The sequence below is a fragment of the Saccopteryx bilineata genome, chromosome 12, assembly GCF_036850765.1.
Source record: "Saccopteryx bilineata isolate mSacBil1 chromosome 12, mSacBil1_pri_phased_curated, whole genome shotgun sequence".
In the NCBI taxonomy this organism is placed as follows: domain Eukaryota; kingdom Metazoa; phylum Chordata; class Mammalia; order Chiroptera; family Emballonuridae; genus Saccopteryx; species Saccopteryx bilineata.
In genome coordinates this window covers 8,101,116-8,128,237 of record NC_089501.1, presented here as the reverse complement: position 1 = coordinate 8,128,237, position 27,122 = coordinate 8,101,116, and the positions used below count along the sequence as shown (strand labels likewise).

The following is a 27,122-nucleotide window of genomic DNA, read 5'->3' as shown; positions in this document are numbered from 1 at the left end:
TCTCCACCCCTCCCCCTCTCCTTCCTCTCTGTCTCTCTCTTCCCCTCCCGCAGCCAAGGCTCCATTGGAGCAAAGTTTGCTCTGACGCTGGGGATGGCTCCATGGCGCCTCAGGCGCTATACTGGCTCTGGTTGCGACAGAGCGACTGCTCTGGTTGCGACAGAGCGACTGCTCTGGTTGCGACAGAGGACACCCCGGATGGGCAGAGCATCGCTCCCTGGGTGTGCCGGGTGGATCCCGGTCGGGCGCATGCGGGAGTCTGTCTGCCTCCCCGATTCCAGCTTCAGAAAAATACAAAAATAAAAGGAATGTTTAACATGTCGGAGGCTGTAATACATTACACAATGTATACATTTAATACAGTAATTTTTCCTCCTGAAAAGCTGATATTAAATTGATGGAGCATCTTATAGTAGATGGCTTCCTGAAGAAAATATGACTGATCGTAGCTTGTTTTTATCTTCTGTATATGTTTCTTAAACAATTTAATCTTTCATGGAAGGGGATTCTTTCCACTTCCATTTTGTTCTTTATTTTTTGCCTTATAGGTCTAATTGCCATTTTGTCTAATTGTTTTTAATTTTGTATATTTTGATGAGTCATTTGGCAAATAAAACTTCACCACTGATATGTCTTTAAGCAGTGCTTTTCAAACTACACTGCTCACAAAAATTAGGGGATATTTTATAGCTTAAAATTTATTTTGAAATATCCCCTAATTTTTGTAAGTAGTATATTTGTGGTAAAGAATCAGTTTTTTGTCTGATACTTTTTAAAATACATTAATAGTAATTACTAGAAAAATAAGATGAGGGGAAAAACCAACATGCAAAATACAAGCTCTCTTTTTATTATTATATTAAACAGGCAACTTAAGTACTTTCAAGTTTTGTCGTGTTGCAGACCTGTAACAGCTAGTTCATAGTCTGCATTTGAGTAGCACTGTAGAAATCTTTTATCAAACAAGAGACTTTTTAATTCTTTTCTTGAATCCTATTTCTTATCCCATGTCATAATCATTCCTGTTTCTTTTTACTTTGACTCTTCGTGATGTATCATTACCTGTCACTATTTTTAAGTATTTTACGTGTAATGCAAGGAATTTTGTTTATGTTAGCTTTTTATCACTCAGCTTCTTAAGTTAATCTTTAAAACTAACGTAAATGATGAATGTTTTAAACTATGTATCTTTTCTTTAAAAACCTTTTTAGCTTATATAGTTCAATAGAGAAATTTGGACTCAACTCCATATGTATATGGAGCATACATAACCACTAATATATTTAGACAACACTAGAACAATTCTTGAGTTCCTGTTTTGATTTACTTTTTCGATTGCCTCATGTGTTCAGGTGCTGTATTTCAGGAGATGCACATGTGGGTTACTTTTCTGAAAGCTTGAATATCTGAAAATGACCTTTTGCTGCATGCACATGTTAATGACAACATGGCTTAATATGGAATATTCTTGTATCTCAGACTTTTTTCTTTAAAATTCTCTAAATATTATTCTGATGTCTTTTAATTTTTGACTGAGACAAGAAAATCCTTTTGATAATAGTGATGCTGCTGCTTTTTATTTGGGTATTGTTCTTCTGTTATCTGTCCCTTTGATTATTGCTTCTATTCCAATTGTCAGGCTTTTTAAAAAAAATCTGTATTTGTGGATTGTATCACTTTTTTTTTTTTTTTTTTTTGAGCTTTGTTGTCTGGTCTTATTTATTATTCTTAGGAAATGTCATTCTTTTTTTTTTTTTTTTTTTTTGTATTTTTTCTGAAGCTGGAAACGGGGAGGCAGTCAGACAGACTCCTGCATGCGCCCGACCGGGATCTACCTGACACGCCCACCAGGGGGCGATTCTCTTCCCATCCGGGGCATTGCTCTGTTGCGACCAGAGCCACTCCAGCGCCTGAGGCAGAGGCCATGGAGCCATCCCCAGCGCCCGGGCCATCTTTGCTCCAATGGAGCCTTGGCTGCAGAAGGGGAAGAGAGAGACAGAGAGGAAGGAGAGGGGGAGGGGTGGAGGAGCAGATGGGCACTTCTCCTGTGTGCCCTGGCCGGGAATCGAACCCGGGACTTCCACACGCCAGGCCGACGCTCTACCACTGAGCCAATCGGCCAGGGCCGGAAATGTCATTCTTGATTGCACTCAGACTTAGATGTAGAAGCTCTCAGAGAAGACAATCTACACCTCTTGACAGTCTGTTCCTGGTGTTTTCATTTGGCCTCCTTCATTCTTTTTGCCAAAAGTTTAGCGTATTCTGAGACCTCTTGCTTGTTTTTCTTAGTATGTTGTTTCTTCAGTGCAGTATGCTGGGCATTTGTGTTGTAGGACCCATGGAGTAACAAGATGCTGAATTTTGGGTGTTTTGGTTCGAGGTTTATTATGTTTTTGTTTAAGAGCTTTCTCACAACATATTATTAGACATCTTTAGAGAGGTTGAAAAGTTTACAGATTGTACTAACTCTTTTGGGCCCCAGGTGATATGTCACAGTGGTTGTATCTCTGATACTAGAAATATCTTTTTCCCTGCACCCTCTTTTTTTTTTCTTACAATGATAAAATTGAAACGCTGAAATTGGCATCCACAGTGCAAACCCTGAACAGATTTGCCCTTTCTTTCTCCAGTCCTCCTTTGTCTATAACAGGAATGCTCCTTACTCAGTAGCAGGTAAACACGGCCATGGGTCAAGACACCCTGCTTCATGGGGAAGTCATTTTTGTCATTCCCACCACTGATTCAAACCACATGACCCTTCTATTCTTTTTTTATTTTTTTTATTCATGTTTAGAGAGGAGAGAGAGAGGGAGAGAGAGATAGAGAGAAGAAGGGGAGGAGCTGGAAGCATCAACTCCCATATGTGCCTTGACCAGGCAAGCCCAGGGTTTCCAGGTTGACGCTTTATCCACTGCACCACCACAGGTCAGGCGACCCTTCTATTCTTAACCCAGAACGTGAGCAGCAACTTCTGTGGCCATACACTTCTTGTGAAAGGTACAGAGTTTGCGTTCATCATCCACTTCAATGAGTTTCCGGCAGCCAGTGGCTGAGAAAGAGATGTTCACCTTCATCCTGAAGCAGCCAACCCTCCAAAATGGCACGAAAAAGAGCCACATTGCTTTTTTATACCTGTCTTCCCTCTTTATCTTTTCATATTCTTGGTAAACATTTTTGGTTTCATGTTCTACATTACTGATATGTTTTTCTGAAATATTGATTTTTCTCATTTCAGGTATGGATTTTGGTTTTATTTACATTCTTTTTTCTTATCTCTTTGAGTTCCTATATACCTTAGTCTGCATATGTCCATTGTGTTTTTATTCCTTCTTGGTCTTTTCAACTGATCGTCTTCCTTATGAAAGATGTTTCACAGAAACTTTTTAATTTTATTGAGAACACACAACAGCTTTCTACATTTCTTCCATTTCTCGATGTAAATTATCCCAGATTATCTTCTTTGGCATTATAAGATGTTTTATCTGTGCTGCTGAATGTTTGTATAGGTCCCATGCTTAACCATCTATGAACAAGAGGCTTTTTACCCAATTCTGGTGTTTTGCAGTAGGCAAAGTATGGAAAGGCCATTCAGTCATCTTCATTTTCTGCTCGTAAACTGATAGCATTGCCCTCCAAGTTGTAGGAAGCTAATAATTGTGCACAACCTACTTCATCCAGTGTGCATCTACTAGATTGAATGTTAAGAGTTTTTTTTTCCCCTGTTCTCACTTCACAGTCTACATACAGTCTTTCCGTTTTGTAGAAGTGAATTTATACATGGATAACCTGAGACAGTGTGGTGTGTGTGTTTATTTTTACCTGTAAGTCTCCAGGCTGTAAAGGTCCTTAGGACTTTGGTGATTTCATCAGTGGTGGAAACTAATTTAACGTCCAGGGATGGAGAAAACTAGAAGTGTGTTTTTAGAATAATGAAGGAAGAGAGATAATGAGTGGGAGAATACAACCTTAGACATCTAAGAAAGTTTTTAGTAGGCATCTGGTTTAATTTGGAGCAGACTCTTTTTCCAAGGTAGGGCTGTATATCTTAGATATTTTAGGGGGAAATTGGGAGGTGGATTATTATGTATTTTATTGATTTTAAGAAGTACATTTCCCTCCCATTGTTATATTTTAGTAATTGAGCTATGTCTTACAAGCTAGCAGCATTTTTTTCTTAGTGCAAAAATTAAAGGTGTCTTATAGTCATTGGCATCTCAGATTCAATAAACTAAATACATGTTTAGCTTAGTACCATTCTAAATTGAATCTCCCTGTTTGTTGTGAGTATGGTTAATAACAGCATTTCTTTTCTCTGGTCAGTTTTGGCCTTACTAGCTTTATTCACCTGGAAATCTGGTAAAGATAGAATATCAGTTATGTAATTAAGTACCATTGCTTTTGGTAAAAGTGATTCATGATTATTAAATTACATATAAACTGGGCCCTGGCCGGTTGGCTCAGTGGTAGAGCGTCGGCCTGGCGTGCAGAAGTCCCGGGTTCAATTCCCGGCCAGGGTACACAGGAGAAGCGCCTATCTGCTTCTCCACCCCTCCCCCTCTCCTTCCTTTCTGTCTCTCTCTTCCCCTCCCGCAGCCGAGGCTCCATTGGAGCAAAGATGGCCCGGGCGCTGGGGATGGCTCCTTGGCCTCTGCCCCAGGCGCTAGAGTGGCTCTGGTCGCAACATTGCGACGTCCTGGAGGGGCAGAGCATCGCCCCCTGGTGGGCAGAGCGTCGCCCCCTGGTGGGCGTGCCGGGTGGATCCCGGTGGGGCGCATGCGGGAGTCTGTCTGTCTGTCTCTCCCCGTTTTCAGCTTCAGAAAAATACAAAAAAAAAAAAAAATTACATATAAACTGGGAGGATTGAATGAACTGTAAATACTGGTGGAATATTAATTACAGCTTTGGGCTTCCCTGAGTGTGATAACTCTCATAATTGAGCAAGTCCTGTTGTAAGGCTCAGGAAGCAGTATCTATGGGACTGAATATATACGATATAGCTTGCTATTTGGTCCTTCCAATGTAGGGTAGCCACTCCACCAATCCTTGTGATTGCATTCCCTTACTCTTGACCTGCTACCTGGGAGTGCCAACGAGAATATCCCCTGAATGGCTATGAGTAACTACTTGATACTTCCTTGTTAGCATGTTTCATGTTTTTTATCCTGCTAAGTATAATCAATGTCTAGTGTGGCCTGTTTGGGTCGCATGAATCTCAACGTCTGGTTGGGCCTAACAAGTGGTGTTGTATCTGTATTTCATGAGTTTATTTTTTATTTTGTTTGCAATATTTGCTGAATGAATCTGTATTATTACTTATTCTTCATAAGAATTTTAAACTATAAATATATAGTAAATATGAGACTATTTAGCATATGTATATATTAAGGAATAATATAGAAAACATCTGTCTACTACCCAGGATGAGAAATAGAACATTACAAATATCTTTTGTTTTTTTTAGCGAAGGAGAGAGATGAGAAGCATCAGTTATTCAATATGGTACCTTAGTTGTTCATTGATTGCTTTCTTGTATGTGCCGTGGCAGGAGAGGGTGGGGAGCTCTAGCTGAGCCATTGACCCCTTACTCAAGCCAGCGACCTTTGGGCTCAAGCTAGAGACCATGGGGTCATGTCTGTGATCCCGCTCTCAAGCCAGATGAGCCTGCACTCAAGCTGGCGACCGACCTTGAGGTTTCAAACCTGGGTCCTCAGCATCCCAGGCCAATGCTCTATCTACTGTACCACCTCCTTGGTCAGGCCAGATATCTTTGAAGTAACTGATTGCCTCCTCCTCTCCTATCTAATTTTGGTTCCTAATATTGGTTAATTATTTACTTGCTTTTGTTTATAGTTTTACCTTATATATATCCCTAAACAATATATTGCTTATTTTTATTTTTTTGGAGCTATTTGAGTATATGACCCCCCAATATTTCTGCGAGTCATCTATGTTGTTATATAGCTATAATTCATTCATTTTTACTGCTGTATAGAAATGCGTTATATGGCTGTACTACAATTTTATTTATTCATTCTGCCATTATGAACATTTGTGTTATTTCTTGCTTTTTTATCCCCAAGTATTAACAATGCTGTTATTAAACTGTTGTACATGTCTGCTACTGCATGTGTATACAAACTTATGGTTTTACTGTGGATGGTGTGCACATCTTTGTTAGGTAATGCCAAATTGTTTTCCATATTGCTCTACCAACCTATACTTTCACCAGCAGTATCTGATAGTTTATATTTTCACTAGCATTTAGAATTATCAGACTTCTTAAGTCTTAAATTAATTCTTGTAGGTGTAAATGGTATCTCATTTGAGTTTTTTTTCTTCTTTTCCAAATGAGGAGGGGGAGATAGACACAGACTCCCGCATGTGCCCCAACCAGGATCCACCCTGTAACCCCCATCTGGTACCATGCTCACAACTGAGCTATTTTTAGCACCTGAGGCAGAGGCTCCACTGAGCCATCATCAGCACCCAGGCCGATGTGCTCTAACCAGTAGAGCCAAGGCTGCAGTAGGGGTTACGGGAGAGAGAGAGAGAGAGAGAGAGAGAGAGAGAGAGAGAGAGAAGAGGGCAGAGTGGAAAAGTAGATGGTTGCTTCTCCTGTGTGCCTTGACCAGGATTTGAACCTGCAGCATCCGCATGCTGGACCCACGCTTTACCACTGAGCCAACCAGCCAGGGCCTCATTATGTTTTTGTATAATTTATCTCACTAATAAGGTTGAATTTTTCCATGTGTTTATCATCTGCTTGTTCTATCAAATATTGAGAAAGGAGTGAAGTTCCCATTTGTGAGTTTGTTTCTCTTTCAGTTCTGTCATTTTTTGCTTTGTGTATTTTGAAGTTTTGTTAGGTCCGTGACTATTTAGGATTATTATGTCTTCTTGATGAAATGGGCTCTTTATCCCTGGTAATATTCTTTGTTCTGAAGTCTTCCTTGTGTGTTAATATAACCGCTCCAGTTTTCTTTTGATTGGTGTTTACATGGTATATCACATCAAGAATTGTGAAGAGTCTGAGAGTTTACGTTCTTACGAGCTAACAATTTAACATGCCAAAGATCTAATAGATGCTGGCAATAGACATGAGATTCCTGGATCTCTACTTTGTTTTCTATTAATAATGAAGAACTGGAGAGATGGTTGCAGGCCAGGCTACCCCAACAGAGACACCCTTGGAGAATTGTCTCCCAACATATCTTTTTTATACTTTTACTTTCAACTCATTTATGTTTTTACATTTAAAATGGATTTGTTGTAGACAGAAAAATATAGCTGGGCTGATTTGTTTATCTAGTCTGACAGTCTCCATCTTTTAGTGTATTTAGATTGTTTATATTTCATGTAATTGGTAATATGGTTGGACTAAAATCTATCACTGTGTTAGCTGTTTTCTATTCTATTTTTGCTTTTTTCCTCTTTTGAGTTACTTGAGTATTTCTTTATTCTTTTTCTTTCCACTGTTTGCTTATTAATTTATTTTTTATGAAATTGTTTTAAAAGCAGCCCTAGGGTTTGTAATATATTTGTAACTAATCACAGTCTTTCTTCATATAATAGCACATAGCTATAAGTAATTTATAATGGTGTACTTTCAATTTTCCCTCTCATCCTTTGTGCTTTTGTTATCATTCGTTTTGCTTTTATATGTGCTATCAACACACAAATAAATTGCTATTATTTTTGCTTTAGACAGTTATCTTTTAGAGCAATTATATATAAAAAATAAGGTAATATATTTACTTTCATTTATGCCATTTTGAATGTTGATTTCTTTTTTGTGGATAGTTTTCTGTCTGATATCATATTTCATCAATCTGAAGAACTTCCTTTAACATTTATTGTAGGACAAGTCTGGTGGTAATGAATTATTTCATATTTATTTTTTGAAAGACTATTTTGCCTTTATTTTTATGAAGTATTTTTGCTGACTAGAATTGTAGATTGCCATTTTTTTTCTTTTGGCACTTAAAAGATGTCATTCTATTATTGTCTGTCTTGCATAATTTTGCTGTAATTCTTACCTTTGATTTTCTGTGTGTAAAATTTTGTTTTGTTTTGACTTTGGCTGTCATGAAGATTTTTCTCTCTTTGGATATGGTATGTCTTTGTTTTTAAATATAATATATCTACTTTCTTTAGTTTGGTCTCTGTACATCTTGTTTCTTTGCTTTGGTATCTTTTATTTAATGTGAAAAATTCTCAGCCATCATTTCTTCATGTGTTTCTCTTGACCTTTGTTTCTGTGATTTCAAGATTACATATATGTTAGACCATAAGATATTGTCTCATAGCTCTTGTATGATTTGCTCTAGGTTTTTCTTCTACATTTTTTCCCCTGATATGATCAGATTTATCTTTTAGGGAGACTTCTTTGATGGTATTGGTTTTGTTGCTATTACTGAAGTATTGATATTTCAGAAGATAAAGCTTTAATATAGAGGCATATACCTTTTTAACAGATTATTAGTAAAACATAAGTTCATAATAATTTATGTTCCAGCTAAAAATGGTTTAGTTCGATCTGGGGACCACAAGATATGCCCAGGATTGTGGTGGTTGTAAAGATGTAATGTGATGAAATAATTCTAATGATGTATAAACTAAGAACTAAGTAAGCTATGTTTTAAAGTTTTATATATCAAAGGTTTTTTTTTTATTATTCTATATGTTAATCACTTGAAAGTCATTAAATTTTTATTCTGAAATGTGTTTGTTATTATATCATATTAACTATTTAATTTGCAATAAAAATAATATTATCAAATAGCTAGACTCAAATATGTTTATTTATTTTCCTAGGACTGTGTAGACTTAAATAGACATGAAGTATAATACAAGTAAGAAATCAACATGTTTTGTTTAGTTTTTATAGTCTTATTAACTGAGAAGGTGATTTGGAAATATAAATGGAATGCCTTTTAAAGGACAGAAATTTTTACATATAGAAAAGTTAGGCCATGGAAAACTAATTAACCAATTAAGATAAAGTAAACTTACAATTTGAAAATATCAAATTGTGCCTGACCAAGCAGTGGCGCAGTGGATAGAGTGTCAGACTGGGATGCAGAGGACCCAGGTTCAAGACCTCGAGGTCGCCAGCTTGAGCGCGGGCTCATCTGGTTTGAGCAAAGCTCACCAGCTTGGACCCAAAGTCGCTGGCTCGAGCAAGGGGTCACTCGATCTGCTGTAGCCCCACAGTCAAGGCACATATGAGAAAGCAATCAATGAACAACTAAAGTGCCACAACAAAAACCTGATGATTGAAGCTTCTCATCTCTCTTCATTCCTGTGTGTTTCTATCTATCCCTCTCTCTTTCCGGAGACAGAGAAAGAGAGAGAGAAAAGAAAAGAAAAGAATATCAAATTGTGGAAAAACTTTTGAGTATATACAGATGCCTTGAATTATCCAAAATGATAAAAGAGATTTAGCTAGTTTGTTAAATTACGTGGTAGGTGAATAAAAGGACTATTATCTTGAAAGGAAAGCAGTATATGCTTTTAATTTTTTTCACATATCAATTGCAGTGTTCCAGATTTACAAAATAAAAAATATTTGGATATCTCTGATTCAAGTGTCTGAAAGTGTAATCATAAAAAATTCTTATATTTGAAATCTGAAGCTTATTTTTGTAGAATGGGTATTAGTATCTTTACAAGAGTTGTTTGGGGGAACTGGTTTATTATAAGCACTCTTATGTGATCTCAACTTTACCTAGTAAGATTCCTTTTCATGACCCATGTTTCAGTAGCTGGCAGATTTTGAAATGGAGACATCTCCAAGTTAATATTGGAGAGTAGCTACATAAAAGGACTAGGAGCCAAATGCATGAAGCATTTGCTTTTTGGGGGGGCAGAAAACCCCAATATGTACATATTTTTTTAAAAAAATCATGTAAACCTATCATGGGCTTGCTTAGTGTTAAACTCCCAAAACAGACCCATAGTACCCTCAGGAGCAGAGGTCAGGCTTCTGTTGACAGTTATTACTCTTTCTGGCTCTACTTTTGCAAGTGTAGAACCAGAAGAGAAAATTGTTTTTCCTCTTTTTTTTTTTTTTACAGAGACAGAGAGAGAGAGGGAAAGATAAGGACAGACAGACAGGAACAGAGAGAGATGAGAAGCATCAATCATCAGTTTTTTGTTTTGACACCTTAGTTGTTCATTGATTGCTTTCTCATATGTGCCTTGACTGTGGGGCTATAGTAGAAGCCCTGGCTCAAGCCAGCGACCTTGGGTCCAAGCTGGTGAGCTTTGCTCAAACCAGATGAGCCCACACTCAAGCTGGCGACCTCGAGGTCTCGAACCTGGGTCCTCCGCATCCCAGTCTGACGCTCTCTCCACTGCACCACCGCCTGGTCAGGCTATTTTTCCTCTTATAAAAATGAAGACTCTTAATTAATTAAATGCAGTCGGAACCTTGATCTTATATATATCTGTGGACACACACACACACACAGAAAAGTGAAAAAGATAGTATTCTCTTAGCTTAATATGTTCTTCTCCATAATTATTTTTTGATATCTTGTAGGGTTTTGGTAAATATTTACTGAAAAAAAGAAGAGGCACTATTTCCTAATTTAAACAGTTGAAAAAACCCTGACATTGTAGATTATGGGTTTTCAGATCCACTCTCTGTTTCCATTGTTTCTAGAAATATTCCTGAGTTTTATTCTGGGAATAGTATGACACTTTCAGTGCTTATTTTTGGAAATAGTTTGATACTTTCAATGCTTATTTTTATGCTTGGTTAAGTGGTACCAGAGCAAATTTTATCTAGGGCTAATTTTGCTCTACTGTTGAGGCAATAACTTTATGATTATTCTACCTGATGTCCTGTGAAGTGTGAGCTTTTTTTCTTTCGTGAATGAAACAGATTGTTCCTGTCATTAAGTCCCTGGGATTGTTTCCTCTGCTCCTTCTAATTACTCCTTTTACTGCTTCGGGTAGATTCTTCACAAGTATGTGTTGATAGTACTCAGTAAAGATTTGAGAGGGTGATCCTCTGCAGATTTATTCCTCTCTCTCTCTGCAACTCTATCCTCTCTGGTACTCCACTAGGCAGATTGTAATAACAGTTTGATCTATTTTCTTAACTTGGAGTTGCTGGGTTCTACATGGGTTCCGTCTCCCTCTGCTCCCTGGAAACTCTAAGCATAGAGCTGTTGGAGGGAGGCTCACTTTGTTTTCTTCTCTTGGGATTACTCTCCTATACTAGTTGTCCAATGTCTGAAAACCATTGTTTCATGTATTTGTTTTGTTTTTTTAGTTGTTTCAGGCAGGAGGATAAATCTGTTCCCTATTACTCCATCTAGAATGGAAGCTCTGTCTATTCATTTTTTAAAGATTCATCTCAAGTATTAACTCCTCTCCAAAATGTTTTATCATCCATTTTCTAGTCAGGAATCATTTAGTTGCGAAGAACAGAAGCCCTTTCAAAAGAGCTCTAATGATAAGGAGATTTACTACTATAATGCAGAGAAATCTCTCTAGATTTTTATCTCATGGTACAAACAGGTCTGGCTTCTCTTGCATTCTGTTTCCTGCACACCAGTGTCTTCTGCAGGGTTCTTTCCACTTGCCCTTGGCTCTCACTTGCCAAAGTATTAACTGTACATGATCTTTCAGCTCTAGTCCTTGTATTATGTCAGCTCTAGTCCTTATAATTAATGTCATCAAATTAGGTATTTAGGTGAATGGCCCTAAAGAGCCAGAAAATTGATATTAATCTTGGGTAAGCAGAGTTCAGTAGTGACATGACCATGCTTAATAATATAATTAAAGTAAATTTTAAATAAGTTTTTATGAAAGAAATACCAACTTATAAATTCTAAGGTAAAGTCTCAGCTAATACTCAGTAAATACAATGTTTATACCAAGGTAGCTCAGACATTTTACTTTTTGATTATTAAATAATATATAAACATTTACAGAGCATATATTACATTCCAGACACTGTCCAAAGCACCAGTGATATGTCATAAGGTGAATATATATATATAATTTTTTTTTTAATGAAAAAAGTTTGATTTCCTTTTGCACTGTCAAGACCTTCTTTAATCAGGCCCTAGACTTTGACCAAAGTTAATATTTAGAAAGAGGTTAAATTGCTTTCCTAAAGTCCTGACATTTTAAGACTACTTGGTTTCATTCATTAAGACCACAGGACTGTTTTGTTTCTTAGTTAATTCTGGTTGGGTTTGAAATATCTCATATGAGGGCATCTAGGTTTACTGGTGATTCATAACACATGGAGTGTGATATTTGGCAAGAGTGCTAAAGGTCAAGTGCTGCAACCACCCACATAACAGTCTTTTGCAAACCAATCAGTGTTTTTTGTAATTTACTAATAAAAACAGATTTTTTCCCTTCAGTATGTTAAAACAAAAAATAATATGCTTTGAGATAGTAGGTGTACTTGAAAATTAACTTGTTTTCAAATATAAAAACCGCAAAAGCTCAGGAGATACCATCTGAGTCTAAAAGGTTTTGTGACATTAGTAATCAGTATACATAGTTGTTATTAGTTAAGGCAAAGAAGTCTTATACAAATTTGCATGAAGTTATTCATCCTTTAAGTCTCTGCTGCTATTACAAGAATAGATCTATTGTTTTTAATATGTGTCTATATCTTTAAAATCTCATAGCCACTAATTTTAATATCAAATGCTAGATTCTCCTACTGCTCCACAGTAGGATATTGCCACCGAAGAGGATCTAAGAAATAAAAAGTCCCTATGATTTAGGGAATGTTTTAATTAAGGTAACCATCCCAGTGTGACTGAGATAATTCTAATTTACATGATTATTAATGGTGCCCTCCTTTATTCTTAATAATCCTGATTTGGATGACAAGTTATGTGGTCACACGATTTATCTATAATCATGTTGGATGTTGAGCAGCTAGATCTGCTTTAAAGTTTTGCATTTAACTAGCCTCAGCATTTATTGATTCTAAATCTCAATAAGATTTGGTGGATTGATGACTGTGAAGATAGCATAGTTGTTAAATGAAACTTAACAGATTCATCTGATAGTAAAAACCTAGATTATGTGTCTCTATGACACAGAATCATTGAATTCCCACTGCTAAAAATTAACTTTTTTTGTAGTGTTTAGGGACTTACTTGAACTCTTTCCAGTCTTCTTTTTTAGGCTTTCCTTTTCCTATTTTTCTCTTGACCGTGAGCCCTATATTTCAGCCCCACTTATATGCTTGGATTTTCCTGAATATCCTGTTAACCTCCATATTTTCCTGCTCTACCTTTTCTAATCTTCTTTTCCTGTTTGTGCCAATTAAATTCCTACCATCCTTTAAAATCTAGGATAAGTATCGCTTCCATGAAGCCTTTTTTGCTACATCCCCATTCTAATGAATTTTTCTTTTTCTCGGCTCCCTAAGCATTTGTTTTCATCTCTGTCATGCCTTAAAGTGTAGCTTAGTGGCCACCTCATTCTCAGGTCTGTAAAGGCAAGAGAATATTGTATTTTAATTCATTTAAAAATCCACATCACCTATAAATATTAGGTAGTCAATAAAAATGTCTGGTCGATTGTTGGCATATTCCACTAATTTCTTTAGAACAACTAAGCCAGAAAATATTTTAGAAGTTTTCTTTATAAGCTTTGTATAGGGCAACTTTAATATGTCAATTTGTAAATTTATTTCATACCTTTAATTTTTTTTTTTTTTTTTTTTTTTTTTTTTTACAGAGACAGAGAGAGGGATAGACAGGGACAGACAGGAAAGGAGAGAGATGAGAAGCATCAATCATCAGTTTTTCGTTGTGCATTGCGACACCTTAGTTGTTCATTGATTGCTTTCTCATATGTGCCTTGACCGTGGGCCTTCAGGAGAGCGAGTAACCCTTTGCTGGAGCCAGTGACCTTGGGTCCAAGCTGGTGAGCTTTTGCTCAAACCAGATGAGCCCGTGCTCAAGCTGGTAACCTGGGGGTCTCGAACCTGGGTCCTTCCACATCCCAGTCCGACGCTCTATCCACTGCGCCACCGCCTGGTCAGGCACCTTTAATTTTTTTACCCGTGTTTTTATTAACACTTTTTTCTTTAGACAGTATATTCTCATTGACATTTTAACTAGGACCAAAAGTTTTTATTTTTCCTTCCTTCCAAGGCAGTTTCCCATGTTCTAAGAACTTATGTTCTTTTCCTATTGCCATTTTATTTAGTTAACTCCTAGAAATGATGAGAGGCTCTGTTGCATGACTACTTGTTAGTTCTCTGGGTTAGTCATTGCCTTCCATAAACCCCCTGCACTTTGGCCACAATATTTCAGAAGTAGGAAGAAAAGTGTTAAGTTCTCTTTGCCAGATGAGGAAAGTGTACTTTAAACATTAACCTGCTTTGTAAAATTTTTCTAATGGTGAAAAGGAATAGTGAGCAAGTGACATTACATCCCTGACCTTTTTTTTGTCTTTCATGTGAGTCTAATTTCATTAGACTTAGAGTTGGGGAAACTTGTGGCTAGCTTCTTAGGCATGTTATCTGGGCTATATCAAAATTTCTTGTTTTGTTTTGGGTGAAAGTAAATGTTCACAGGAATTTTCAGAACCTAAAACCAAAAAGGTGACCCAAATTCTAAACAGCTGTCTTTGCCATAGCTATTAGTAATCAAACTGTCATTTGTTCTTGATAGAATTCTATTCATGCTTTTATCACCTTGAAGTTTTACTTTTCTTCACTCAGAATAATAATTGACATTTTATTTCACATAAATTAGGAGCTAAGGATTGTGACTTGTAAATGAAATAAGAGAAATCAGTTCTCATATAACTCATTTTGTGTTATAGACTAAGTTCTTGAGTCATCATATATGTGATAGATTGCTTAAATATAAAGTTGATCTGTTTTCATGTCTGGAGAATTAGCATTATAACACAAAGGCTATATACTACTCTTACCCATGACTTATTGTGGGAGCATTTCAAATCAATATAGGTACTCAGCAAGTACACTTTATATTTTACTTTGTTCTTGTGAGGTAGATACTATTTTGTAATACCTGAGAGTTGTGGAAACCTGCTAGAGGGGAACCTTATGGGTTATACATCATTTGTAATAGATTATAGATTTGTTTATAGCCTCTGAGGAAGACATCAAGTTCTAGTTACTTCAGGAACTTCATCTAGATTTGACCAAGAGGTAGGGCATATATCAGGGGTCCCCAAACTACGGCCCGCGGGCCGCATGCAGCCCCCTGAGGCCATTTTTCCGGCCCTCACCGCACTTCCGGAAGGGGCACCTCTTTCATTGGTGGTCAGTGAGAGGAGCATAGTCCCCATTGAAATACTGGTCAGTTTGTTGATTTAAATTTACTTGTTCTTTATTTTAAATATTGTATTTGTTCCCGTTTTTTTTTTGTTTTTTTACTTTAAAATAAGATATGTGCAGTGTGCATAGGGATTTGTTCATAGTTTTTTTTATAGTCCGGCCCTCCAATGGTCTGAGTGACAGTGAACTGGCCCCCTGTGTAAAAAGTTTGGGGACCCCTGGCATATATGTTTGGGGCAGTGGAAGAGGTGGTTGGATAGTCCAATCAAATGGCAGTCCCACTCTTGGTATTTCCCTACTTTTGGCTTTTTCATCCGTGGTAATGACTTAGGACATTTTGAATGGTGTCACCACAGACTTTCATCATGGGAGGAAAATAGTAGTATTTGATAATACAGAAAAAGTCTCCTCATTAGATCAGAATAACTAAATCAGTTGTGGTCTGACAACGAGCTTAAAGCTTATGGGTTAAAGAACTGTCTTTTTTGTTATATTTTAAGGATTTAGATTTTCTAAATATGAGATTTAAAAATGGATGATTTGGCAGACTTGGAATAAGACTCAGAAGGCTGAAAAATTGTCTAGAAATGCTAGAATTAGGTACTCCTTGGCATTATATAAGATTAAGTAGGAAAAATTGGTGAACATATAAATTATTTTCATTCAAAACAGAATATAGGGTAAATGTTTAGGAGATATTATTTGAGAAACACCAAGTTAATTTGGAATGGGCATTCACAGAAGCGAGGATTAAGGAGTATTGATAATGGAAGAAATGTCAGTGTTGGTAACTGTATACTGTATAGATTTCTTTTTTATTTATTTATTTTTTTGGTGAGAGGAGGAGAGATAGGCAGATTCTCACATGTGCCCTACCAGGATCTACCCTGCAACCCCATCTGGGGTGAGTGCTCGAGTATCAAGCTATTTTTAGCACCTGAGTTTGATGTGCTTCAATGGAGCTGCCCTCAGTGCGTGGGACCAGTCTCGAACAAATTGAGCCACTGACTGCAGAAGGGGAAGAGAGGAAGAAGGGGAAGATAAAAGGGCGGAGGGGGGGGGAGAACCAGATAGTTGTTTCTCCTGTGTGCCCTGACTGGGAATCGAACCTGGGATGTCCATATGCCAGGCTGATGCCCTATTCACTGATCCACTGGCCAGGGCGTAGATATTCTTAAATATTTTTAAATGTTTGCTTTTGACCTGACAAGATGGTGGTGCAGTGGATAGAGCATCAGACTGGGATACAGAGGACCCAGGTTCGAGACCCCGAGATCACCAGCTTGAGCATGGGCTCATCTGGTTTGAGCAAAAGCTCACCAGCTTGGACCCAAGGTCACTGGCTCAAGCAAGTGGTTACTCGGTCTACTGAAGGCCCACAGTCAAGGCACATATGAGAAAGCAATCAATGAACAACTAAGGTGTCCCAACGAAAAACTGATGATTGATGCTTCTCATCTCTCTCCGTTCCTGTCTGTCCCTATCTATCCCTCTCTCTGACTCTCTGTCCCTGTTTAAAAAAAAAATGCTTTTGGTCCAATGAGTTTTTAATTTTATACTTTTCCTTTTCTATTTATTGGAGAATATTATAGTGGCGATTTTTAAAAGTTTTATCATTATAAATAGATACTTTCTTATAAATTACTAATTTCATTTTTTTCCCTTCTTTTCCAAGTTGAGAGGAGGGAAGATAGACAGATTCCCGCATGAGCCCTGACCGGGACCACCCAGCAACCCCCTTCTGGGATTGATGCTCTGCCCATCTGGGGCCATGCTTGCAACCGAGGGCCTGAGGCAGAGGCTTTATGGAGCCATCCTCAGTGCCCAGGGTGAGCTTGAACTGTGGTTGCCAGAAGGGAAGGGAGAGGGAAAGGGAAGGGGGAGTGGGAGGGGTGTAGAAGCAGACGGTTGCCTCTCCTGTGTGCCTGACCAGGAGTAAAACTCAAGACATCCATACGCTGGGCCGACGCTCTGCCACTGAGCCAACCAGTCAAGGCCACTAATTTCATTTGATAAAAGCTATATTCCTGGCCTGACCAGGTGGTGGCGCAGTGGATAGAGCGTTGGACTGGGATGTTGAGGACCCAGGTTTGAGACCCCGAGGTCACCAGCTTGAGTACGAGCTCATCTCGTTTGAGCAAAAAGCTCACCAGCTTGAGCCCAAGGTCGCTGGCTCGAGCAAGGGGTCACTCGGTCTGCTGTAGCCCCCTGGTTGAGGCACAAATGAGAAATCAATCAATGAACAGCTAAGGAACTGCAGTGAGAAATTGATGTTTCTCATCTCTCTCCCTTCCTGTCTGTCTGTCCCTATCTGTTCGTCTCTCTGACTCTCTCTGTCTCTTCCACAAGAAAAAAAAAGAAAAAGCTATATCCCTGGAAGGTTTTTGGTTTGGAGTTTAACTTCTTTGAGGTTGTGCTTTGGTACAATGAAAAACAGTGGTTTTCAACCACTGTTCCATGGACCAGTCCACAAAAGAGTCAACCACTTAGATGTTGTATGAAATTATAAACCAAATGATCTTAGTCGATTTTGCTTATTCTCAGGGTAATTTCTGCCTTAGTGGTCCCCAAAATAATTCTATTTTCACTGGTCCCCAAGTGTAAGAAGGTTGAAAACCACTGGAGAACAGCAACTAAGAATCAAGAGCTTAGTGTACTTCTGGTTCTGAGGTCTTTGGAATTCTTCTCATCAGTTAACTGTGTGACTTGAGGTACTCTGAACCTTTTTTCTCATATATAAAATGGGCAAACAAACTGATATGTCCATATAAGGAATTAATCTGAAGCAATAGAAAAGAATGAACTACGATGCATGTGCTGTCATGAACAAACCTCAAAATCACTGTGCTGGGCAAAAGATTTCAGGTACAGAAATCTGTGTGCAGTGTGATTCCATTTGTATGAAGTGCTAGATAAAACTGCTGTGAAAAATCAGAACAGTGATTGCCTCAGAGAAGGTGGGATTAACTGAAAAGTAGTATGAGGGATTTTGAGTGGTAATGGAAATGGGAAATGTTTTATGATAAAGATAGACATATTTGTCAAAATATAGTTAGTATTTTTACATTTTACAACATGAATATTTTATCACTCTTCCCCCCTTCAAAAAATAACGGTAAGCATAAATTCTAGTTAGTAGATATGTCTTTCTCAGTGGTAGTAATTCTAAACTTTTTATATTTTGTATGCTTGTATAAATGAGTAAATATATTTAGGATAATGGGATCTAGGTTTCTTACTGTTGGACAAGGGGAACCATGGACATGAGGACAACTAGAATGTCTCTGGGGTGTTGGGTTGGAATTGACCTCTTAGTTTTCGTTATATATACAGAAAGGTGGATGGATGGATAGATAAATATAAGCATATAAATAAGTGTGTGTGTGTGTATGTGTGTGTGTTATAACTATATAAATTTCCTAGCTCTGTGTGCTTAGAGGTTCTAAAAGTATTGATATCCTCATAGCAGTGATCACACTTGGTGTCCAGATCTTGATTTCTAAATAACATTTTTGACTAAATGGAACCAAGACTTCCTTGAGAGATAGCTAATTCTTTGGCTGGGTCAGAAAAAGCACAAGATGAACCTGGAACATCTTACTGATTCCAAAACTGAGAAAGTGTTTCTTCAAAGAATGAAGGGAAACATATCAAAAGGACACAGGAATTCTGTTTTCTACTCAGACATGAAAGAAATTGGAAGTCATCACTATTGTCCTCACAGTAAGATCAAAGTTGAACATACTAAAAATCAACAACTCTTCTTGGATCTATCAGAGAATTGAGGTCACAGAGTAAACCAATGCCCGCAAACCTGGAGAGACAGGTGAATTCAGAGAATCACAGTTTTCTGGACACAGAAGCTGATGGAGCCAGAAACTGGTAGGAAAGCTTAACCTGTAACTGATGAACTGCTTGAAGTTGAGTGGGTTAGCCTGACAGTTAAAAACTCATGGAGGCCCAGTCTTAGGGGAGCTCCCACACTTTTTTGAGTAAAGATTGGGAGAAAAAAAACTCATGCTTCCAAAAGAGGGAGAGGAATAATAACCATTTTGAAATGTCCTCAGAGCATTCTGTTCTCCACCTACCCATCAGGGAAACTGCTACAGAACCAGTCTGGGAAAAGGGAATTGCCCAACTCTATTCTAGCTCCCACTATCTTTGCTGTCTGTCTCATCTAAGCTGATGAGTGGGGAAGCTGAGAGTTACTTGTGATGGCCACAGCATTGTAAGCCCCAGGTCTAATCATAGGATTATAGAACCTTCCCTACCACTCCCACTCCCAGTTTACCACTAGGTCTACAGGGCTCCTGTGTAATAAATAATAATAATAATAATAATAATAGTAATAGATGAAAGAACTGCAGGGCTTGCCCTCTATTTAAGACCTTTAAAGGGAAATCCAGGGACAGAGGAGAGACGAAAATAAGGATACTAAAAATTTTAGCCCCTGGTACCTATAGCTAGAGTAAATATATCCTAATTCCTAGTTAGATGTAACAGGAATTTTGGAAATGTCATATTGCAAATTTAAAATAACTATGATTAATATGCTTAGGGCCCTAATGAAAAAAGCAGACAACATGCAAGAACAGATAAGTAATGTAAGCAGAAGCAGAGAGATGGAAATTCTAAGAAAGAATCAAAAGGAAATAGTAGAAATTAGAAACATTGTAACAGAACTGGAGAATGCCTTTGATGGGCTCATCAGAAGGAGAAGATAGGAAGGAGCAAAAAAAATATTTGAAGTAATAATGGCTAAAAACTTTACAAAATTAATCACAGACACCAAACTACTGATCCAGAAAGCTCAGAGAACTCCAAATAAGGTAAATACCAACCTACACCTATGCGTATCATATTCAAACTACAGGAAACGAAAGACAGAGAAAACCTTAAAAGAAGGTAGAGAGTAAACATTAACCCATACAGGAAGAAGGCTAGTGATTGGCCTTCTCTTCACAAATCATGCAGCAAGAAGAGAGTGGAGTGAAATGTTTTGTGTTAACAGAAAACAATCACCAACCTAGAATTCTGTATACCTTGAAATTATCCTTCAAAAGTGAAAGAAAAATAAAAACTTTCTCAGACAAAAATTGAAGGAATCTGTCATCTGTAAGAAATGTTACTTGCCTTGTAAGAAATGTTGAAAGAAGTTCTTCAGAAAAAGAAAATGGATATCAGAAACTTGGATCTATATAAAGAAAGAGCATTAGAGAAGGAAAAATGAAGGTAGAATAAAACCTTTTTATTTTTTATTTATTTTTGACAGAGACAGAGTCAGAGAGAGGGACAGATAGGGACAGACACATTGCTTTCTCATATGTGCCTTGATGGGGGCAGGGCTACATCAGAGCGAGTGACCCCTTGCCCAAGCCAGCGACCTTGGGCTCAAGCCAGTGACCCTGCACTCAAGCTGGTGAGCCCGCACTCAAGCCAGCAACCTCAAGGCTTTGAACCTGGGTCCTCTGGGACCCAGTCCAGCACTATTTACTGTGCCACTGCCTGGTCAGGCTGATTTTTAATTTTTAATTGATATAATAGAAACAGTTTATTGGATGATTATAGCTATGAATAAGTGAAATGAATAATAGTAGTATTATAAGGGATAGCAGGGAGGAATTTGGAAAACTTAAAAGGTAGCTGTATTAAATACCTTTGAAGTACAACATAATTATTTGACAGTTAGTATAGATTAGATGTAACTGTATGCTGTAAACTGTAGAGCAACCACTAAAATATTCAGTTTTAAAAAAAATTTTTTAAAGATGTTGTAGTACTGACTTCTGGTTTGCGTTGTTTTGATAGCTTTGGCAATATGTTTCTGCCTAAAACTTAGTCACATTTGTAATTTTCATGGTTTATCACTCTGTCCTATTCAGTCCTCCAGGTGACCAGTTCTACGCTTAGTAGGACCACTGGCCATGTAAGTCTGATACTCTAAGACTAAGTGAATAAACATAGCCCTAAGAAAACTTCCCTTTAATTCATATATAAAAGTTGTATGATATTTGGAGAGAGGGGAAATGAGGGATGAAAGGAGCCTGTTCTGTTTCTACCTTTTGGCAGAGCAATATTAAATACTGGGGGTGGGGGTGGCGGCAAAAGTAGGTTTATAGTTGTGAGTATGTGGAACAATTTATTGTGTTATATATTTTTCTAGATAAACAACGGTAAGCCTACTTTTGCATACTCCTGTACAGTGTAGTAGTTTTTTAATTGTCATTAAGGTTTTTTGTTTGTTTATTTTGTCATTAAGTTTTTATTGTCTAAAAGAACTTTTTTCATTGACAGTTCTTAATCTTTAAAATTTTTTTGGTAATAATCACTTTACTATAAGTGAAACATCTCTCTGTATTTTGACAAAATATAAATATCTTAATGCAATTCAAGGTTTAAAGATGTATAAGTTGTTTTAGTGACTAGAATTTGTATTTTTCTCATTTAGTTCACAATTTATTTTTATGATACAAGTCCAACAATTAATTTTAATGAATACATTAACTCTACATGTATTCAAAGTTAGGTCTTTTCATTAGACACCTCAAAAGAAAACAAGGAGTATTGATAGGTGAAAAATATAGAACAGGTTTACTCAGATATAGTTCACACATTATACAATTTATGTATTTAAAGTATACAATTCAATCATTTTTAGTATATTCACAAAGTGGTGCAACTATCATCACAGTCAATTTTAGAACATTTTTGGCAGTCTAGAAAGAAATACTATATTCAGTAGCATTTACTATTACCCATTCCATCTCACACCACCAGCCCTTGCTACCACTAATAATATTTCTGTCCCTATAAACTTTATTTTGGACATTTGACATAAACAGAATCATACAATATGTAATGTTTTCTGTCTGGCTTTTTTAACATCTTTCCACAGTTCATTCATATGCTCAGTACTTCATTCCTTTCTATGTCTGAATAATTATTCCACATTGTATGGATATTCCACATTATATTTACCCATTCATCAATTGATGGACATTTGTTATTTTTATACTACCTTTTGTTTATGATGAATAATGCTGCTGTGAGCATTCATATACAAGTGTTTGTGTGTAAGTATGTTTTCATTTATCTTGGGCATATATCCAGGAGTAGAATTATTGGTCATGTGATACCTAGGTTTAACCTTTTGAGGAACTACCAGACTGTTTTCCAAAGCAGCTGCACCATTTAGCATTCCTACCAGTAGTGTATGAGGTTTCTAGTTTCTCCACACTTGTTATTATCTGACTTTCTGATTATAGCCAACCTAGGGGGTGTGAAGTAGTATTTCATTGTGGTTTTGATTTGCATTTCAGTTATAACCACTGATGCTGAGCATCTTTTCACATACTTATTGGCCATTTGTTTATCTTCTTGGAGAAATATCTATTTAGATCCTTTCCTGTTTTAAAATTGGGTTGTCTGTTTATTATTGGGTTGTAAGAGTTGTTTACTTTAGATACAAGTACATTATCAAGTGTGATTTCCAAGTAGTTTATTTTGTGGGTTGGTAAAATTTTTACTTTTTCGTGGATAGGTAAAATTTTAAGGTCTTTTAGTGTTCAGCTAACAGAAAGTATAGTTGGACAATTAACCAGATTTGTATAATCTACTATATATAACATTATATATGTGTCTTTGAAAGAAAATTCAGGCATTTATATACAAATTTGACTGGACAGTAAATTTATTTTGATTAGCTATTATTATTGCTTTAAATCATTTTAGGTGAATTTTCACAATATTATCTGGTTATTTTACTTCAAGATCTTGGATTACTTATCTTACTCTTTTTATTTTTTTTAGTGAGAGACAGATAGGGACAGACAGACAAGAAGGGAGAGAGATGAGAAGTATCAAGTCTTTTTTTGCGGCACCTTAGTTGTTTATTAATTGCTTCCTCATATGTGCCTTGATGGGAGGGGGGGCTCCAGCAGATTGAGTGATCCCTTGCTCAAGCCAGTGACCTTTGGGCTCAAGCCAGCGACCATGGGGTCATGTCTATGATCCCACACTCAAGCCGGTGACCCAGTGACAGCTCAAGCTGGTGAGCCTGCCCTCAAGCCGGAAGAACCCACGCTCAAGCTGGCAACCTTGAGACCTCAAACCTGGGTCCTCCGCATCTCAGTCCGACACTTTATCCACTTTGCCACCGCCCAGTCAGGTGTATTACTTATCTTTCAATTGAAGTACCAAAAAGATTAATGTGTGTGTAACCATTCTGGCTAAAATGTCTGAAACTAAAACAATATTTTATGAATCAGAATTTTAGTTTTTATAACAAAGGCTAAGAAACATGTTATTTTATGACATTTAGTCTTAAAGGTACACATATTTTTTGGGGGGGGGGATTTCTGGCTTGAAACCACTTTCAGCAGTTTAAGTTTTAAAAGGCTAGGCTTTTTAGAAAAATATGACCATATAACGTGGTCTGAGTCTTGAAACAGTACCCAGACTGAGGTTCAGAGCCACTGTGAAAGTCAAGATAATTACTGATTTACTTTCTATAATAATGATTGCAAACTAAATTACATATGAACTTTGGACATGTCATTCATCATACTCTTGACATAAAATAATTTGTTATATTTTGCTGTATATTTTATTGTTTAATATGGAAAGTTGGTCCTTAATTTAGTCCGGTTAGTCAAATTTTCTACTAGACTCAGTTGGAAGCCCTTATAGGAGTTACTCATTTTGAAAAAGATGTTCATTTGTGTCAGTTTTCCAACAATACTCAATTCTCTGAAATTAACTTAAGGGTATTCTACAAATTAATTCATTTGTGACACTACCTGAAGTTAGTGCTGACCCCACAGAGTAAGGGATCAAGACTACTTCCACTTCAGATGCTAGCTTTCCACAAATGGGGTCCCCAGGCTACCTTTTCTTTTGTCTGACTGACTGCAAAATTGGGAATTCCCACAATCCTCCTCCTCCACCCCAGGTTTGATAAATTGTTAAAACAATCACAGAACTCAAGATAATGCTCTACTTAAATACAGTTCATTATAAAGGATGCAAATGAACCGTCAGATGGACAGATGCATATAGGCAAGGTTCAGAAGGGTTTTGAGCTGGGATGCTTCTGTCTCTGTGGAGTCGGAATGCACCATCTTCTGTGTGTTTATTAACTAGAAAGTTTCCCAAAACCTCATTATTCAGGAGTTTCATTACAAAGGCATTATTGATTAAATCATTGGCCACTGATGATTGAACTAAATCTAAAGACCCTCCCCTTCCTGGATGTGAAGTTGGAGGGAACGGAGTTAAAAGTTCCAACCCTCTAATCATATGGTTGATTTTCTTAGCTACCAGACCCTCTTGCAAAGCTCTCTAAAGGTCCCACCAGAAGTCGTCTCATTAGCACAGGGGTCTCCAAACTTTTTACACAGGGGGCCAGTTCACTGTCCCTCAACTGTTGGAGGGCCGCCACATACAGTGTTCCTCTCACTGACCACCAATGAAAGAGGTGCCCCTTCTGGAAGCGTGTCAGGGGCCGGATAAATGGCCTCAGGGGGCCGCATGTGGCCTGTGGGCCGTAGTTTGGGGACACCTGTATTAGCATGTATTCAAGTGTGATTGAAAGGAGTTCATTACGAAAAATAAAGAAATACTCCTAAAGCAAATTCCAAGGGTTTTAGGAGCGCTGTGCCAAGAACTGGGTACACAGACTAAATACATGTATATATTATATATATTTATATTATAGCATAATATACATATAATATAATATATGTATATTATACTATACGTGCTTTTCCAATATATGTTAAACACCTACTATATTCCAGGCTCTCTGCTAGGCATTGAGAATAGGAAGAACAAGAAGACATGATGCATGTGTTCAAGAAATCAAACTGTAGGTGATTTTCTTTAGTTTGATATATTTATAATACTTATTTAAAGTCTTTGTCTAGTAAGACAAATGGACTTCTTCAGGGACAGTTTCTGTTGACTACTTTTTTTTTTCTATGTATAGGTCATACTTCCATTTCTTTGTATGTTTTAGATTTTTTTTTTTTGTTGAACACTAGATAATCATATTTCTCCCTGCCCTCAGAATTTTTGTTCTGTTGTTGGTATTGCTGTTTCTTTAGTGATTTTCCTGAGCTGATTTGGTACAGTCACTGTTCTTTGAAGTCTCTACTGAGCTAGCTGACCAGAGATATCTTTTTTTTTTATAAATAAATTTTTATTTTAATGGGGTGACATCAATAAATCAGGGTACATATATTCAAAGAAAACATGTCCAGGTTATCTTGTCATTCAATTCTGTTGCATACCCATCACCCAAAGTCAGATTGCCCTCCGTCACCTCCTATCTAGTTTTCTTTGTGCCCCTCTCTCACCCCTCCCCCTCTCCCTCCTTCCCTCCCCCACCCCCCCGTAACCACCACACTCTTGTCCATGTCTCTTAAACTTGTTTTTATGTCCCACCAATGTATGGAATCCTGCAGTTCTTGTTTTTTTCTGATTTACTTATTTCACTCCGTATAATGTTATCAAGATCCCACCATTTTGTTGTAAGTGATCCGATGTCATCATTTCTTATGGCTGAATAGTATACCATGGTGCAGAGGTATCTTTAAATATCTTGAACCAGTAGGTATCCTTCCAGCTTTTATGGAGGGGCTCTGACTTTGTGTGTTGGAGTTAAACCTCAGGGTTAGCCAGAAGTGGAAGATTAGGGGCTTCTCGGGTCTTCCTGAGCATACAACAGTTCTACACACCTGTGTGTAGCCTTCTAAATTCCCAGGACAGTGTTAGACTTCTCAAAGCCCCTCATGGACATTTAGTCCTTGGTTTTTCTATTTAAGTAGTCCAGACTCTTGTTAGCTGCAATTGGCAAAATTCCCTTAGACAACTGTGTTGTTAAACAATTGCTGCTGATTATTTTCAACAAAAATGCTGTGGATAGGTCTTTGTACACAGAGTGAGCTCTGGGTCTGATCAAATAAAGACAAGCCCTGAAAGTGGAGCTTTTCAGCAAGCTATCGAAGCAGGTCAGGAAGTGATAGTTTTCTAAGCCTGGGGCTTTGGAGAACTCCAAATCTATACTGGGCTCTGCCGTTCCTGTTTGGCTGTTGATTTTCATAGCTACTGTACTTACAAGAATTTGGTTTTCAAGGCTATTCTGGAGTTGGGGAACGGGGGGATAGATTAGGACAAGTTAAAATACCACAAAGTTTACTGTTCTTGTTAAGAGTCAACTAGTTTTTCTGAATAAACACTACTTAGATTGTTACAAACCTTTAATCCCTACAGTGAAGAAAGTTGATTTTGACAGTATTTGCAAGTATTCTTGTTCTTTTTCGAGGAGCGGGTTTATAAAGGCCCTTCCTCTGCCATTCTGGAAGTGCCTCTTCCCAGTCTTTTATACCTTTATCCGCATACATTTATCCGCATCCTGCTTCCAGTTTGGTCCAGTCTCTTATTGCTTGCTTTTCTATTATATACTGTATTTCTATTGGATCCTTAGAACTCTGGTTCCATGGCTAACGTACTTAAATGCTTAATTGTTCACTGTTACCTCTGTTTCTTGCCTGGTACCCTTCTCAGGCGCTCATTCTCTCACATCCCACATAATAAATCCTGTATTTCTCCTTTAGATATTAATATTTCTTAAGTTTGTGATTTAGGTCCCTTCTTATGTCTATTTTTCCTGATTACCCCATTGTCACTCATACTTTCAAATCTTTCTTTTCTAGCCTCGATCTTTCTCATAAGCTTTACATCTGTGTACCTAATTGTACTTAATGTAAATCTTTGTTTAGAAATTCTATAGACATAAAATTCCATAAGTTCAAAACAGAAA

At 37.4% G+C, this 27,122-nt stretch overlaps 1 protein-coding gene and 1 pseudogene across 4 annotated transcripts in view; one reads left to right on the top strand and one right to left on the bottom strand.

Moving 5' to 3' along the window:
• Nucleotides 1-27,122, top strand: part of REV3L (REV3 like, DNA directed polymerase zeta catalytic subunit) — a 187,195-nt gene that overhangs the window by 16,197 nt on the left and 143,876 nt on the right. The gene's annotated exons all lie outside the window — the stretch shown is intronic.
• LOC136316281 (small ribosomal subunit protein eS6-like) lies at nucleotides 2,135-3,074 on the bottom strand (annotated as a pseudogene).